The following is a 16,003-nucleotide window of genomic DNA, read 5'->3' on the forward strand; positions in this document are numbered from 1 at the left end:
TTGGAAAGCCAGGTATAAGCTGGTGGTGATGGAGCAACTGCAGTCTCATGGGAAGGGGGGCGGTACTGGCTCGTCCTTCACGCCCTACCAAGGTCACGAGTTGCCCCCCACAAGCAGCTCTCTGGCATGGCCATGGCTCCAGAGGCAAAAGGACTTAATCTAGAACCCGGCAGCTTACGGCAGAAAAGTGAATGGACCATGCATTAAACTACGGTGCCATGCCTCCTTGGGAGAGAAAGGGTGTTGCTCCCTTCCTCCCTTTCCCCCCCCTGGCAGCAAGGCGGCCAGAGCTTATAGGAAAGCCAGGTATGAGCCAGCGGTGATGGGGCAACTGCAGTCTCATGGGAAGGGGGGCGGTACCAGCACATCCTTCACGCTCTACCGAGGTCATAAGTTACCCCCCACAAGCGGCTCTCCTGGCACGTCCATAACACCAGACACACAAAAACCAATCTCGTAATTATCTGGCTCTTTGCAGAAATCCAAAATCATGAGGCTGCCATTGCAGCCATGTGAGATTATATGATTCTCATAACCAGCTATAGAAAACAAAGTATTTCACAATGCCTTTTCAGCAATTCTGATTGTTGGGGGGGGGGAAACTCTAAACAATAATGGTGCATCTTTTGTCGAAATAATGAATGTAATCAATGTAGAGAAGAGTTAAGTAGAAATCATCTGCCTCACAGGCATTTGGAGGGGTGTGTGTGTGGGGGGGGGGGGTATGATGGGATTCTTGGTGGTGAAAAATGAGTACTGGTGAAGGGAAAGGTGTTTGATCATTGTATGACCGAGACTTAAACATGAAAGCTTAGTAACTTTTCCCACAGTGATTCAATAAATAAATTTAAAAAGGAAAAAATAAATAAATAAAAAATTGAGGTGGAGTTCATGCCGAATTCAATCAGCTAACCAGTGGCTGAATACATAGCAGTACTCCTACAAATAAATAAATAAATAAAATCGGAGTCTAGTGTCTAGAAGGGCTGTCAGCAACAAGACCTCAGGAGAGATGGGGCCTGAGTCATACTCTTGGACGTGCCATTCAAGGAAGGAGTAAATATATATTGACTTCTTAACACTGCTATCAGCATGTCAAAGATAAGGAATGAGTGCCAAGGCCAGAGAGACAGCAGAGGTGTTAAGGTGCTCCCCTTAACCACAATTGTTAACCACAATTCAATTCCTGGCACTGCATGTAGTCCCCCAGCACCCCGAGAAGTAACCCCTGAATACTGCCAAGTGTGACCTCCCCACCAAAATACAAAAATACAAGAAAAAAACGTCAGAAGCGATAGCTTTCCTACAATACTAAACGTTTAGGGACAAGTGGTTAACTAATAAGTGAAAAGTTAAGCACAGATTAATCCTTCAGCAAAACAAGAGACAAGCAGGGAGGGTGCTTGCCTTGCACATAGCTGACTGGGGTTCAGCCCCAGCAGGGAGGAAGTAAGAGTGAGGCCTAAATACTGTAGAAGACCAACAGACCCCGTTCCCTTGAGAAAGAGGCAAACTGTCTTTGACTCCACAGCCCAGAATGTGAGCTCCTTTGACAGATAAGATGGAGGCATGTTCACCTGGTAGAAAAGCAGGATGTGTGCAAGTGAGCTTGGCAGAAATGCAAGATGTGTGCTCATCTGACAGATAGGCAGGACTTATGCTCTCTTGGCAGAAAAACAAACGTGCAATGCAGGGGGTGAGGGGGAAGATGAATAAAGAGAATAACCTATTGCTTAGTTCCTTTATCAATCAATCAGTTTTTAACTATTGTCTAACTAGTCTGTTTTGATGTTCTACTATTGTTTAACTGTCTTACCTTTGGTTTCTTAATTTGGGGGGGAGTTATTAATCAATGAATTGTTTACCTATAGTCCTACTAATAGTCCTATTTTGTAATAGATAGATTGCTTTGCTAAGTGCATATCTTTGCTTCTCTATTTAGCTTGCTTGTTTGCTTAGCATGGTAATAGGAGTTGAATCCAATTCATAAAAAGCTCAGAAAGACAGTTTGGGGGGCTAATTTTCTGTTCAAATTTTGGGCATAGGGTGAACGGTCTCTGATCAGCTAAAAAATAATTTCTGACTTAAACTTTGCCGAGTTTGCTTCACTCCCTCTACCTTTAACAGATATAAGATTTGTTTTAAAAGTTTCACAAATGATTCTCAGGTTGAGAATGAGGAATGACACACAGTAAGTTTACTAGTGCTAAATAAGGTTGTTAATAAAATGAATTGAATAGAGAATGGAGGTAGCACTGTAGCACTGTCCTCCCAATGTTCATCTATTGGCTCGAGCGGGGCTCTCCAAGAGGGACGAATCGAACCGGGGTCGGCCTCATACAAGGCAAACACCCTACCCACTGTGCTATCTCTCCAGCCCGAGAGTGAAGGTACTTACAGATATTTAAATATTGTTTTCTTTTTGCAAGTGGAGTGGAAGCAGATAACTACCTGACTTCACTTACTGTTTTACAGTAGTAGGATAGTATAGAAAGCAATTTTAATCTAAAAATACAAATTTGCTTGTAATCCACTCTCCTTTCCATCAAGGTGGGAAACAAAACAATTTCCAATTACAATGATTTGCAGTTAACCTTTATATATATAGCATTGCACTGTAGCACTGTCCTCCCGTTGTTCATCAATTTGCTCGAGCAGGTACCAGTAATGTTTTCATTGTAAGACTTGTTGTTACTGTTTTTGACATATTGAATACATCATGGGTAGCTTGCCAGTCTCTGCTGTGTGGGCAGAATACTCTCAGTAGATTGCCGGATGCTCCGAGAGGGACAGAAGAATCAAACCTGGGTCAGCCGCGTGCAAGGCAAACACCCTACCCGCTGTGCTATCGCTCCAGTCCAATCTTTATATATAATCCTTTATATTTTAGCAACAAGCCACCAGGAAAATTTCCAGGAATAATCTATTTTATTTCATAAGAGAAATGCTTTAACCTAATTTATGAATTATAAATATATTCCAAACCCTCCCTAAATTAACTCCTAAAGTACTTTTGGTTTCCGGTATGTAAGTTTATTAAAATGCCAGTTTAGCATTATAAAGCATCACCATTTTCACTGTGATGTTAAATTTCAGAAAGTTAAAAAAAATAGCTCAAATAGATTTAAAGTTCCCAAACCAAAAAAGGTCTATTCTCTTATCAACTTTCAAGAAATATAATACAGCATTGCATTTATAACTATAGCCACTATGCTGTACATTTAAGCCTTAGAACTTAGGTGGTTTTTTGGGGGGAACGGAGGTTGTTTTTGGGTCACTTCTTACAGTAAAATTCCTTACTATTCTTAGGAATAACTCCTGGAGGTGCTCAAGAGATGATATGCAGTGCCAGAGATCAAACCTAGGCCAACTGCATGCAAATCAAGTGCCTTAACACTTGTACTATCTCTCTGGGCTCCTAGAATTTATTAGTCCTATCAAAAGGACTAATAAAGGGTACTAAAGTTTGTACCCTTCTCCCTCTCCCCAGCATTTGACAAACACTAATCTAATCTGTTCCTATTTTAAGTGAAACAGTGAGGAGACTTTTGAAAAATATACAGGAATAACATGTCTCTTCAATGCATGTTAAAATAGCTTTGAAAAAAATTAAAGAGTGCCAAAGAGGTCATACCATTTTGTCCCAGATTCCTCTTTTAAGAGAACTACTTAGGTCATGGTTCCTGCTGGCTAAGTAGCCTGAGCTAAAACATATGCCATATCACCCCCTTCAGAGAACCCTGTAAACCCAAATTCTAAAGAGTGAATGCTCCACAGAAATAGTTATGGTGATAATGCTTAAACCCATATCTTACAAGAATTTTAATTCGAAACAGAAAAATAAAAATCAATTAAAGGGGCTGGAGTGATAGTACACTGAGTAGGGCGTTTGCCTTGCACGCAGCCAACCTTAGTTCCATCCCCAGCATCCCATATGGTCCCTGGAGCCCATCAGGAGGGATTCCTGAGTGTAAAGCCAGGAGTAATCCCTGAACACTGCTGGTGTAGCCCTTTGTTGTTTTTTGTGTGCGTGTGCGTGTGTGTGCGTGTGTGTGTGTGTGTGTGTTTGTTTTTGTTTTGTTTGTTTGTTTTTTGCTTTTTGGGTCACATCCGGCGATGAACAGATGAACAGGGGTTACTCCTGGCTCTGCACTCAGGAATTACTCCTGGCAGTGCTCAGGGGACCATATGGGATGCTGGTAATCGAACACGGGTCGACTGCTGTCACTGCCCTCCCATTGTTCATCGATTTGCTCGAGTGGGCCCAGTAACGTCTCCATTGGAGACTTTGTTGTTACTGTATTTGGCATATCAAATACGTCATGGGTAGCTTGCCAGGCTCTGACGTGCAGGCGAGATACTCTCGGTAGCTTGCCGGGCTCTCCAAGATGGGTGGAGGAATCGAACTTGGGTTGGCCATGTTGGCTGCGTGCAAGGCAAACGCCCTACCACTGTGCTATCGCTCCAGCCCCAGGTGTAGCCCTTTGAAAAAATCAGTTACTTGAGGGGAGCAGAAAATAAAATGTCAGATCATAGAAAGAAACCCTGAGAAGTCTTAAGACGTATAAATTAGGCCGCGATAGCAGCGGCCACGCGACATCATTTGGTTCTTGTAACCGGCTGTAGAAAACAAATTATTTTACAATGCCTTTTCAGCAGGTCTGATTTTGGGGTATAAACTCTAAACAATAATGGTGCGTCTTTTATCGAAACAATGAATCTAATCCAAGTAGATAGAGTGCTAATTAGAATTCATCTGCTTCACAGTCATTGAGAGGGGTGGGGGGGTATATTGGGGTTCTTGGTGGTGAAAATAAGTACTGGTGAAGGGAAATGTGTTTGATCATTGCATGATTGCGACTTAAACCTGAAAGCTTTGTAACTTTTCCCACAGTGATTCGATAAATAAATTTTAAAAATTAAAAAATAAAGAAGTACAAATTAGAATAGGCTGGAGAGATAGTACAGTAAGTAAGGCTCTTGCTTTGTATGCAGCTGAATCCCTATACAACTTATGGTCCCCCAAGCCCCACCAGAAGTGATTACTGAGCACAGAGCAAGATGTCATCCCTGAGTACTGGTGGATGTAGCCTAAAAATGGTTTGCAGGGGGGAGGGTGGGGGAAGAAGATACACAAATTATGAGGAAATTGAAATCATTCAGGCAGAGAAGAGACATACAAAGGAGAGAATGAAGTCATGGGCAGTAAACTAGGAGTAAAAGTAAAGATTAAGTAGAATGAGTCACTGTAATAAAAAGGGGAGCAGTGAAGTCCTACTGTCAGGGGACAAGGAAATAACCCATTTTTGACAGTTACGTGGAATCATAATGATTCTCAGCATTTGTATCCAACATCTGTGAGTTCAAACTGCAGCTCTTCCAAAGTCCTACAAGTTTCCCACCTACGTTATCTGAGGTTTTCTAAATGAATCTTTGTACCTTTCATTTCTGTAAACCAATAAGACTTCCAGATTCATGTACTTAGTAAGAGAAGCTGGATCCACTGTACTGTACAAACAAAACACACCCTGGGATTCATTAGTTTCACATGCTCCCTTAATCTGGCCAGGAATAACATATTAGAAAAAAAATCTTCAAATTAAAAAAAATCATAAAATGAGAATGTCAGTATTCTATGACAAATATCTTGAGAAAATGTGTTCTTCCTCTTGTCTCTTTATAATTGAGTCAAACTCATTCTCATTTATAAGACCTTATAGATAGAGATGGAAAACCTAATGATTAACAGCTACCCTCATGTAATTGGAAATGAAAAATGTTCACATGTATCTTCCAGACATTTTATTAACTAGTGTCTTTTGGAAGAATTATAGTTGGGAGAGTCTTCTTATGAAGCTTTTAAAAAATTTTTGTTTTTGAAAAATATCTTATGACATGGGGAAAAGATAGATGTAAAATTGCATCTATGATATAGTCAGAATTTTGAAATGTTTGTATCAGTGGAATGTATCAGCAACAGCTAAACACAGATGAATAATAGGTAAATTTTGTTTTCCTCATAGTTGATTTTTACTCATTTACAAGAGGTCCTCCAATAAACAGGTGTACATTTTATAATTAAAATAAGTACATAGTATTCTTTTAAGATAGAAACATTAGAGTGTACATCACTTATTGTTAATTCTCCCCAAGTGAACCTCAGTTAAACATTCTTCCTTTTACTTTGAAACAATGCATTGTTCAAATGCTTTAAAGTGCTTTTATAAACCTCACAGAGATGCTCTTGTTAGTGCTGACAAGGGAGCAAGGATACCAGTAAATATTTAGAATGGAAGCACAAACTTATATGTAGGTTTTCTCTTCCAAATGGGAGCTTCAAAAGCCAACAGTAGAGGGAGACTATGCAAATCATTATGTGATAAATAGTGACTCCCATCATCACACCCCCAAGAGAAAGTACAACTGCATTTTGCCATCTTTAAGTCTCCTGCAACAGTCAAATGTTTAGCCCATAGAGGAGTTTCAGAAACACAAGTCAAAGGAGACTATAAAAAAGATGGCCACTTTCCTTCTGTCTCTGATGATTATGAACATTTTTCAGTTTTGCACACCGTTCTCCAAGTCCTTGGGTCAAATAGAAAGATGATTTTTTCTTTTCTTGACTCCTCACTGCATTCTTCAAAGTGGCTATATTCTGTAAAATACTAGATTGTTTCTTGCTTCAGATATTTCCCACATAATTTCTCATGAGTTGTGCCTTCACTCAGAAAGCAGAGTCTCTAATGAGGCCACATAGTTCCTTGGCTTCCTTTCCAATAAATACCCTGGAGCACATTAGTAAGTACAAGGACCAGTGGATTGGTAGAAGAAAGACTCAGAGTCAACAAGGATTGTCCATGAGTTGTCCTTGACCACAAACTCTGATCTGTAATATTTGGATAAAGAGTCTAATACGTGACAATACTTTCAGTTTTTAATTTTGTTCTAGTCATCATCACACACACTGATACTTAGACCCCCAAAAGAAAAGTTGTCAGGAGTGAATTCAACATCATCACCATTATTCAGTAAGAACAGGCTGGCACACGTTTCACAGCAAACATGGCAACCATCGTTTGAAGTTAATCAATCCTCCATCACACCAGACATCCTTGATACTTATTATACTGTCAGAAGCAAATTATACTTTCTCTAGAATTCTGTTTACCTGAGCCAAATTCTCAAAACAGGCATGAGATATATACCCAAGCCCAACTACATTGAACCATTTAAAGAATTTTTTCATTCCTAAAAACAAAACAGGAAAACAAATTCATGACTTTGGGCTGAATGATGGTACTAATTCCTAAAATTCTCTCTAGGATGCTTTTTTTTTTCAAAGTTGGATCACACCTGTAAGAGAGGAGGTCACAAAGGTTATTTTAAAATTAGCCAAGATTAATTGATCATGCCCCTAACAAAGAATAAGCTTTACAAAAGAATGGGAAGCACAGAGAGAAAACATGTTGAGAACTAAGTCTGCCTCTGAGTATCTAAGGAGATCTCACACTCTGGAAAACAAGGCACAATAGAGGGCAAGAGGAATCAGGGAAAATCTTAAAGACGCTCTTTAAAACACCAAGTCAAACTGAACAGACAGCACAGTGGATAGGGTGCTTGCCTTGCATGCAGCAGATTTGGGTTCAATCCCCCACACCCTCCAGAAATGATCCCTGAGCAGAGTTAAAAGTAATCCCTGAGCATTACCAGATGTGGCCCACAAACAAACAAACAAAATAAACATATCAATAAATAAAGATCAAGGAGGTTGTTTGTTGACTTGGACTAGTACACCAACTGAATGTTTTTTTTTTGTCTTTTATTTAAATTTAAAAGGAAGAAATAAAAATTAGACTATCTCAGTGGGCTGTCACATAGGAATGCTGCAATCAGTCACCCAGCTCAGGAAAAAGTACACATTGAAGTTCCGTTGGGTCTGCTCCCAATGAATTACCTCTCCTCCCCACCTTTCCAGCTTGTGCCCATGTGTGCTTGATGACCCAGGGCTGCACAAACATACATACATACACACACACACACACACACACACGGCCATGGTGCCCTCACACATCAGTTGTAGTGCTTGCCTAGGAGCACACTGCTTCAGCAGTGATCCTTGCACACAGGCACTCTGGGGTCTGGAGTCATCTCATTTCAGTTGTGTTCACACACTTTCTGTGTTGTAGTGCTGCAGAGCGGGGATGAGGTGCTCACACACATACTCACTTTGGGTCGCACTCTTGGCCACAATCCTCTCACATCTTTTAAGCTGCAAGTGATCAGTGGAGGCCCACACATACCTGTCTGCAGTGCAGTTGTAACTTACTTGTATCACCAAGGTCCTCAGAAAGCAGAACTGCCAAGAACTACCCCTGACTCAACTCCCATGGCTTTCATGTAAGTATGCTTATTAATTATTTATGTAAGTGGACTTCTACAAAGCATATAGCTTTGAGTCTGCCTTTTTCTTCCCCATGTTTTGATTGTGGAGATCTTCCATATTTCTTGTTGCTATTATACTTTACTCAATTTCATTGCTATGGGGCAACCTCCTTTACTAATTGCCAAGTGATGACTGACAGTTCTAAAGCTGATGGACATTTAAGCTGTTTTCAGGAGGAGACTATTACAAGTTATGCTTCTTATAATAATTGCACTCATTTGTGTGATAAGACTATGGCACAAATAAAAATGAGTTAGTCTTATTTTATATTCTCCTTTTTAATACTTAAATTTTTAAAAATACAGTATGAGATTAATACACAAAGACAGTAGGAACAAGGGCCAGGAGGACTGATCTGTAGTTGGAAGCTTGCCAAAAATGGGGGGAGTGCAATTAGGACAGAGAAAGAACCACTATGGCAATGATAGCTAGAAATGATCACTGGATAAGAACTAGTGGTAAAAATGAGGAAAAGTAATATACATGTAAATTTTCAGTACCTGTATTGTAACCCACAGTACCTACAAGGAGAGAGAGAAAGAGAGAGAGAGAGAGAGAGAGAGAGAGAAAGACAGACAGACAGAGAGAGACAGAGACAGAGACAGAAAAAGAAAGAGAGACAGACACAGACAGACACACAGAGAGACACACACACAGAGAAAGAGAGAGAAGAAAAGTGGTTGCTATCGATGCAGACTGGAGGGGTGGTGTTGTTGACAGGAGGGAAACTGGGAACATTGGTGGTGAGAAATGTACACTGGTAGACGGATGGGTGTTGGAACATTGTATAGCTGAAACTCAATCATGAACAACTTTGTAATTGTGTAACTCGTGGTGATTCAATATAAGGGAGGGGGAATCATATAAATAATTAAATTGCTTTCCAAACCTAATAATAGCAATAATGCTTCTGAAATCCTATTGTACCTGATTCTCAGTGCTCATGTATGTTCACTTCTGTTGCATAGATCCAAAAATGGAATGAAGGTCCAGCCTATGCTCTTCTTAATGTGATATCAACAAAACCTTTTCCAAACTAACCGTATCATTTACACAATCTTCAGTGGAATGAGAGTTTCAGCTGCTCCACTATCTTTGCCAATATTTCTATTACCAATCCTCTAAATCTAATTCTTCTGGTGGGTATGTAATGGTATTTCTCTGTAGTTATAATTTTTTCATTTCTCTGATGACTAAACCTTTTCATGCTCCTATTCTTAAAGTGTCTTTGCATGTCTGCTTCATCGCAAATCACCGCTTGGCCACATTATGATTTAAAAACAATGCCCATTTCTTAAATCCCTATTATAAGCCTGAGACCGCAAATGTTAATTGAGACCTTGCACATGGCCTGCAAGTAGTGGTGATATATTTTTCTGGAACAGGTGGTTTTGGGTCAGTCCTTCTAGTTGAGCTCTGCATATTACCACTGCTAATGCAGAGACAATACTTCTGGAATAGGCCTGGAATACACAGGCCAGGGCAAAGGAGTGAGAAAGGATTACATACAAATAGTGAACTCAGCTGGGTTTTCAAACTGTACAGCTTGAAAATAGTTTATCACAGTTTTTACAATGCAGTAGTTTAATTCATCAACCTTAAACTTGGTTTGCAATTAATATTCATAGATAATATTGGCCCTGAGAAGCAAGGAAAAAATGAACTTTGGCAGGTTATGGATGGTATTATGAAATAAAATGTATCAGAAAATTCTTTAAATGGCTCATTGAATAGAGTCTCTTTTAAAAAATAGATGAGCCATTGGTAACATGTTGTTCTTTGAAAGAAGAAAGGTGTACTTAGCTTCAAACCCTGCCTGGCTGAGTTTTTTATTTACAGAAATGGCAACAGGGCCTAATAAGAAGCTCTTTTTTTCTTTATAAAGAGATTTTTTTGCTCGTTTATTGGAAGAATTATCAAAATAATCAATTTGCTCGAGCGGGCCCAGTAACGTCTCCATCATGAGACTTTGTTGTTACTGTGTCTGGCATATCGAATACGTCACAGGGAGCTTGGCAGGCTCTGCCGTGCGGGCGAGATACTCTCGGTAGCTTGCCGGGCTCTCCGAGAGGGGCGGAGGAATCGAACTCGGGTCGGCCATGTTGGCTGCGTGCAAGGCAAACGCCCTACCGCTGTTTGCCTTGCATGCAGCCAACATGGCCGACCCGAGTTCGATTCCTCCACCCCTCTCGGAGAGCCCGGCAAGCTACCGAGAGTATCTCGTCCGCACGGCAGAGCCTGGCAAGCCACCCGTGACGTATTGGATATGCCAAACACAGTAACAACAAAGTCTCCAATGGAGACGTTACTGGGCCCGCTCGAGCAAATCGACGAACAACGGGAGGGCCTTTACCTTTACCTTTACCTATCAAAATAATCATCTTATCCAAAGAATTACACAGATTCAATGTAATTCCCATTCAAAATTACAATTATATTCCTCAGACTTAGAGCAAAAGTTTATATAGAACCTACCAAAGTGTACATGGAATTATAAAACTTCTTGAATAGTGAAAGACATTCTGAGAAAAAGAGAAGTTGTAAGATTTTACATTTCCTGACTTTAAACTATACTATAAAGCTATTGTTATCAAAACAGTGTGGTCTGGAATGAAGGCAGAGTCTCAGATCAATGGAATAGAAATGAGAGTCCTGAGAGAAATCCTCAAAACTATGGACATTTAATCTATGACAAAGTACTTGGGTGCATGAAGTGTAGCAAGGTAAATCTCTTCAACAAATGGTGCAGGGAAAACTGGATAATCACATAAAAAGAGAGAAGGATGATTTTTAAAAATTGGATCTGTGTCACACACTACTCACAAAATTTTAAAATAGATTGGATACCTCAAGATTATATCAGAACCCATAAAATAAATACATTGTGAAAAACATAAAAGCAGAAATCTCCAGGATATGGACCTCAGATATGTTTTCAGTAATTTCCATCGAAATTACTGAACTCCACTAGCAAAGAAAACAAAAACAAAACATCAAATTTAAAAGGTTTTATATGGCAAAAGAAATGGGGTTAAAATAAAAAGACAAGTAGCTGGAGAAGTAGCTCAAAGGATTTAGTGCATGCTTTGCATGCAGGATTCCTACTTCAATCCCTAGCACCACACACAGTCAGAAACACAGCCATGAGCAGTCCCTGAACACAGAACCAGGAATGGCCCCAGCACTACAAGATGTGCGCCCCCATTAAAAACAAAATAATTTTTAAATAAAAAAACATTTTACTAAATGAAAGAAAGTATTTGCACACAATAATCAGATAAAGGGATAATATCCACGATATAAAGCTCTCACGAGGCTCAACAAGAAAAGAATGAATAACTTCATCAAAAGAACGAGTGAGGTAAATAAACACTTCCACCAAGCAGACCCACTGACTTGACTAGTAGACACATGAAAATGTTCATTGCCACTTATTATTAGGTAAATGCAGATATTATCTTACAACAGTCACTCTCTCTGGCATATATAAAAAAAAGAATGGAAACTGAGAATATTGATAGAGATGGAGCAAAACAGGAACCTTCACTTACTGTTAGAAGGAATGTCTGGTTCAATCTCTATGGAAACCAGTATGAAGATATCTTTCTATAAAAAATAGAGTAGAACTTTCATATGATATAACAATTCCACTTCTCGGCATCTACTCCCAAACACCCCTCAAAATAAGTATTAATTCTTATTGCAGCACATAGTACTGGAATGTGCTGCAATGGATAAGGAAGCCACCTCAAAGCCCAACAACAGTTAAATGAATATAGAAGCTGTGATATCTATGCACAGTGGAATGCAATCACCAGAAAAGATGAAATCCACTGTAATGTGGATGGAACTGGAAGGTATCATGTTAAGCAAAATACTTCAGAGGAAGAAGGGCAAATACTGGATGATCTCACTCACCTGTGGTACAGAGAGAGACAGAACAAAGGAATAGATGATATCAATGAGAATAAAGCTTTGGCTTCGGATTGCAGAACTGAGAATGCAAAGCAAGGTGGGGAGTGTTGGGGACGAATGATGAGGTAGACTACCCTCCCGTTGATCATCGATTTGCTCGAGCGGGCCCAGTAACGTCTCCATTGGAGACTTTGTTGTTACTGAGGTAGACTACAAGTAACATAAAAACAGTAGCAGAGGAACTGGAGAGATAAAACAGCAGGTACGGTGCTTGCCTTGCACGTGGTCCACCTGGGTTTAATCCCTGGCACTCAGTGTGGTCTCTGAACCCTTGCTAGGAAAACAGAACCAGGAGTAAGTCCTGAATACAGTTGGGTGTGGCCCCAAAACAAAAAGAAACAGTAGTGAAGGATCCCTGACCTCTAAAACTAAAACTCCTTTCATTGAAGACTAAGTGAGGAGTTATGTTTCCTACAATGATCCTAGCTAATAATTATTAAAAATAAGAAGAAACCCTTTCTCTTCAAAAAGGAAGATATGAATCACAAAACCCCAACACAATTCTCCTCTCCACTAGAAGTTAAATGTTGCTCTTTTTCTCGCTTCCAGAAAATTATTAGGTACTGTAGGTAAATTTACTTTAAAAAGGCATGCACAGTTTAAAAGGTTTCCTTTAAAAAAATTTTATGCTGTTTTCTAACCGCACTTTAGAGTAACAGTTCAGAACACTATATAGTGTTTGGATTAACTGCATAAGCAAAAAAATCAAAGTAGGGAAAAAAGAAATCAAAGTAGGAAGTAATTGAGCTATTGCCTGAAATAAATGGCCAAACTACAAAATCTAAGTTCCAAAGACCACTCCATCTCTCTCCATACTGTCTCCACCTCCAAGAATGATTAAACTTACTTTGCAACTTGACTTTGAAACTTGATTAGGATTGATGGTGGGGAATGTGCACTGGTGGAGGGATGGGTATTTGATCATCGTGTGATTGTAACCCAAACATGAAAGCTTGTAACTATCTCACAGTGATTCAATAAAATTTAAAAAAAAAGAAAGAAAGAAAGAAAAGAAACTTGATTAGGCAAAGCAGGCAGTTTCCAGGTTTTCACTTTCATTTTAGTTCCAGAATAATAATGATTCATGACTTTGATTTTGGTGTACTTTGGTTTCAATTAAATTTAGTTTATTTAGGGAGGTTGACTGTTTTTCAGAAAGGTTGTGGCAAGTTTTATATCTTTATTGAACTTGGCATTCTCCTCTTTCTGGTTACATCTTTTTTCCTGTGTCCTGTTCTTTTCTCCTCCCCTAGTCATTACAGATAAAGGCCCCCATATCATCTGGATACACGGTGAATTGAGAAATTAAATGCCTATTGTTGGTGTCTCAAATTTGATGAGAATTATATGTGTGGTCTAAAAACTTAATTCTGAAGACACAAAACATAGACAAGGATTTGGGGAGTTTGCAACTATGGATAATAAATGAAGAGTTCTTAGGGCACTAAAAAGCTTAGGTGTGGAAAGAGGAATGAAAAAATTTTAAAACAAACTTAAGTTGGAGGAGGCTTTCCTGAAATGAGTGCCTTAGGATCTTACTGTCTTGTTGTAAAAAGAGGTAGGGAAAGGAGGAATAACCACTTAATCACTTAATAATCACTTAACTTCCCGTTAGTCGTTGATTTGCTCGAGCGGGCGCCAGTAACGTCTCCATTTGTCCCTGTCGCGTGCTAGTGTAGCCCAATGGCATCTCTTCGCTCCGGGAACATGGAGGGCCTCAAACCGATCGTTCATGATCTTGACAAAGAAGTCTGACCATCTGGTAGGTGGGCGGCCACGTGGTCTCTTGACATCCCATGGAATCCAATCAGTAACAGCTCTAGTCCAACGGTCATCTTTAAATCTCATTACGTGACCAGCCCATCTGATTTTCGACACCTTGGCAAATGAGACAGCGTCCCTGATCCTTGATCGTCGACGGATGTCAGAACTCCGGATTCGTTCTCTCATTTGAGTGAAACGTGATATTCCAAGCATAGCTCTTTCTATTCTTCTTTGGGAGACCTGAATGGCGTTCTCATCTTGTTTGCGTAGGGCCCAGGTCTCTGAGGCATATGTTAATGCAGGAAGAACAGTGGAATCAAAGAGATGTGCCCGGAGCCGGAGGTTCTTCGTCCTCTTAGCTATTTCTTCGACGTTCTTGAAGGCGTTCCAAGCCGCTCTCTTCCTCCTGCGCAGCTCGGGTGCCAGGTCATTTGTCATGTTGACCTCTCGACCTAGGTACACATAGCTGTTGCATTCGGAGATGGTCGTTCCATTGAGAGCGAATGGGGCGTCAGGAACAAGGCTGTTTCTCATAAACATTGTCTTCGTAAGATTCAGCTGTAGTCCTACCTTTCCACACTCACGGTCAAAGTCGGCCAGCATTTGTGCCGCTTGGCTGATGTTTGGTGTTATTAAAACAATGTCATCAGCAAAGCGGAGGTGGTGTAGTTGCCGACCATCTATCTTCACTCCCATTCCTTCCCATTCCAGTCGTCGCATGATGTTCTCGAGGGTGGCACTGAAGAGTTTTGGTGAAATGGTATCACCCTGCCGCACCCCTCTCTTGACATCAATGATCACTTCTTTGTAGAATGGTGAGATCCTGGTAGTGAATCCGCAATACAGCTCACGGAGGATCCTGATGTATTGGGCTTGAATGCCCTGATTGGCTAGGGCTTCAATGACCGCTTCCGTCTCAACAGAATCAAAGGCCTTCTTTAAATCAATGAACGTTAAGCAGAGCGGCATCTTGAACTCCCGAGAAACCTCAATGAGCTTGGTTATCGTGTGGATATGGTCGATGGTGCTGAATCCTTTGCGGAACCCTGCTTGCTCACATGGTTGTCCTTCATCTAGTGTTCTGCCAATCCTATTCAGGATGACTCGAGTGAACAACTTGTAGATGACAGACAATAGGCAGATCGGGCGATAGTTGCCAATGTCATGGATGTCTCCCTTCTTGAACAGTAGTACGGTCCTGCTGGTTTTCCATTGAGATGGAACCTTGCATTCAGACAGGTAGCGAGTGAAGAGCCGAGCCAGTGTATTGATGAGTACTGACGGCAGGTTCTTCAGGTGTTCAGGTCTGACCTTGTCTGGGCCGGGTGCTGTTTGCTTCTTTACTGAGGAAATGGCGTGTCGGATTTCGGAAGGGAGAACGTTGGGAACGACATACCCATCCTGTGGAATTTGGTATGTCGGCAAGTGGACATGGCTATCGAAGAGATTTGAGTAGAAATCATGGATAATCTTCTCCATTGCCGTTCTGGAGGATGTGATGGATCCATCAGGACGTCGGAGGTCAGTCATCTTGGTCTTATAGTTGGCGAAGGACAGGCGGGCGTTACGAATACTTTTCCCGGCTTCTGCCGCATCTACCAGTACTTCTGCTCTTCTCTCTTTGAGGTCTTCCTTGATCGCATCTCTGCACTGCTTTGCAAGCTCGGACGTTAGCTTGCGGTTGCCTGAGGCATGCGCCAAACCACGCTGGCGAATTAGCTCAAGAGTTTTCGAAGATAGGCGACTTTTTGTGGCTATCTCTCTCTTGGCGTTCCTCGCACATTCATGGAGGTGCTGAACCAGTCGATCGTATTCCTCGTC

This window comes from Sorex fumeus, unplaced genomic scaffold, assembly GCF_029834395.1.
Source record: "Sorex fumeus unplaced genomic scaffold, SorFum_2.1 ptg000037l, whole genome shotgun sequence".
NCBI classification, from domain to species: domain Eukaryota; kingdom Metazoa; phylum Chordata; class Mammalia; order Eulipotyphla; family Soricidae; genus Sorex; species Sorex fumeus.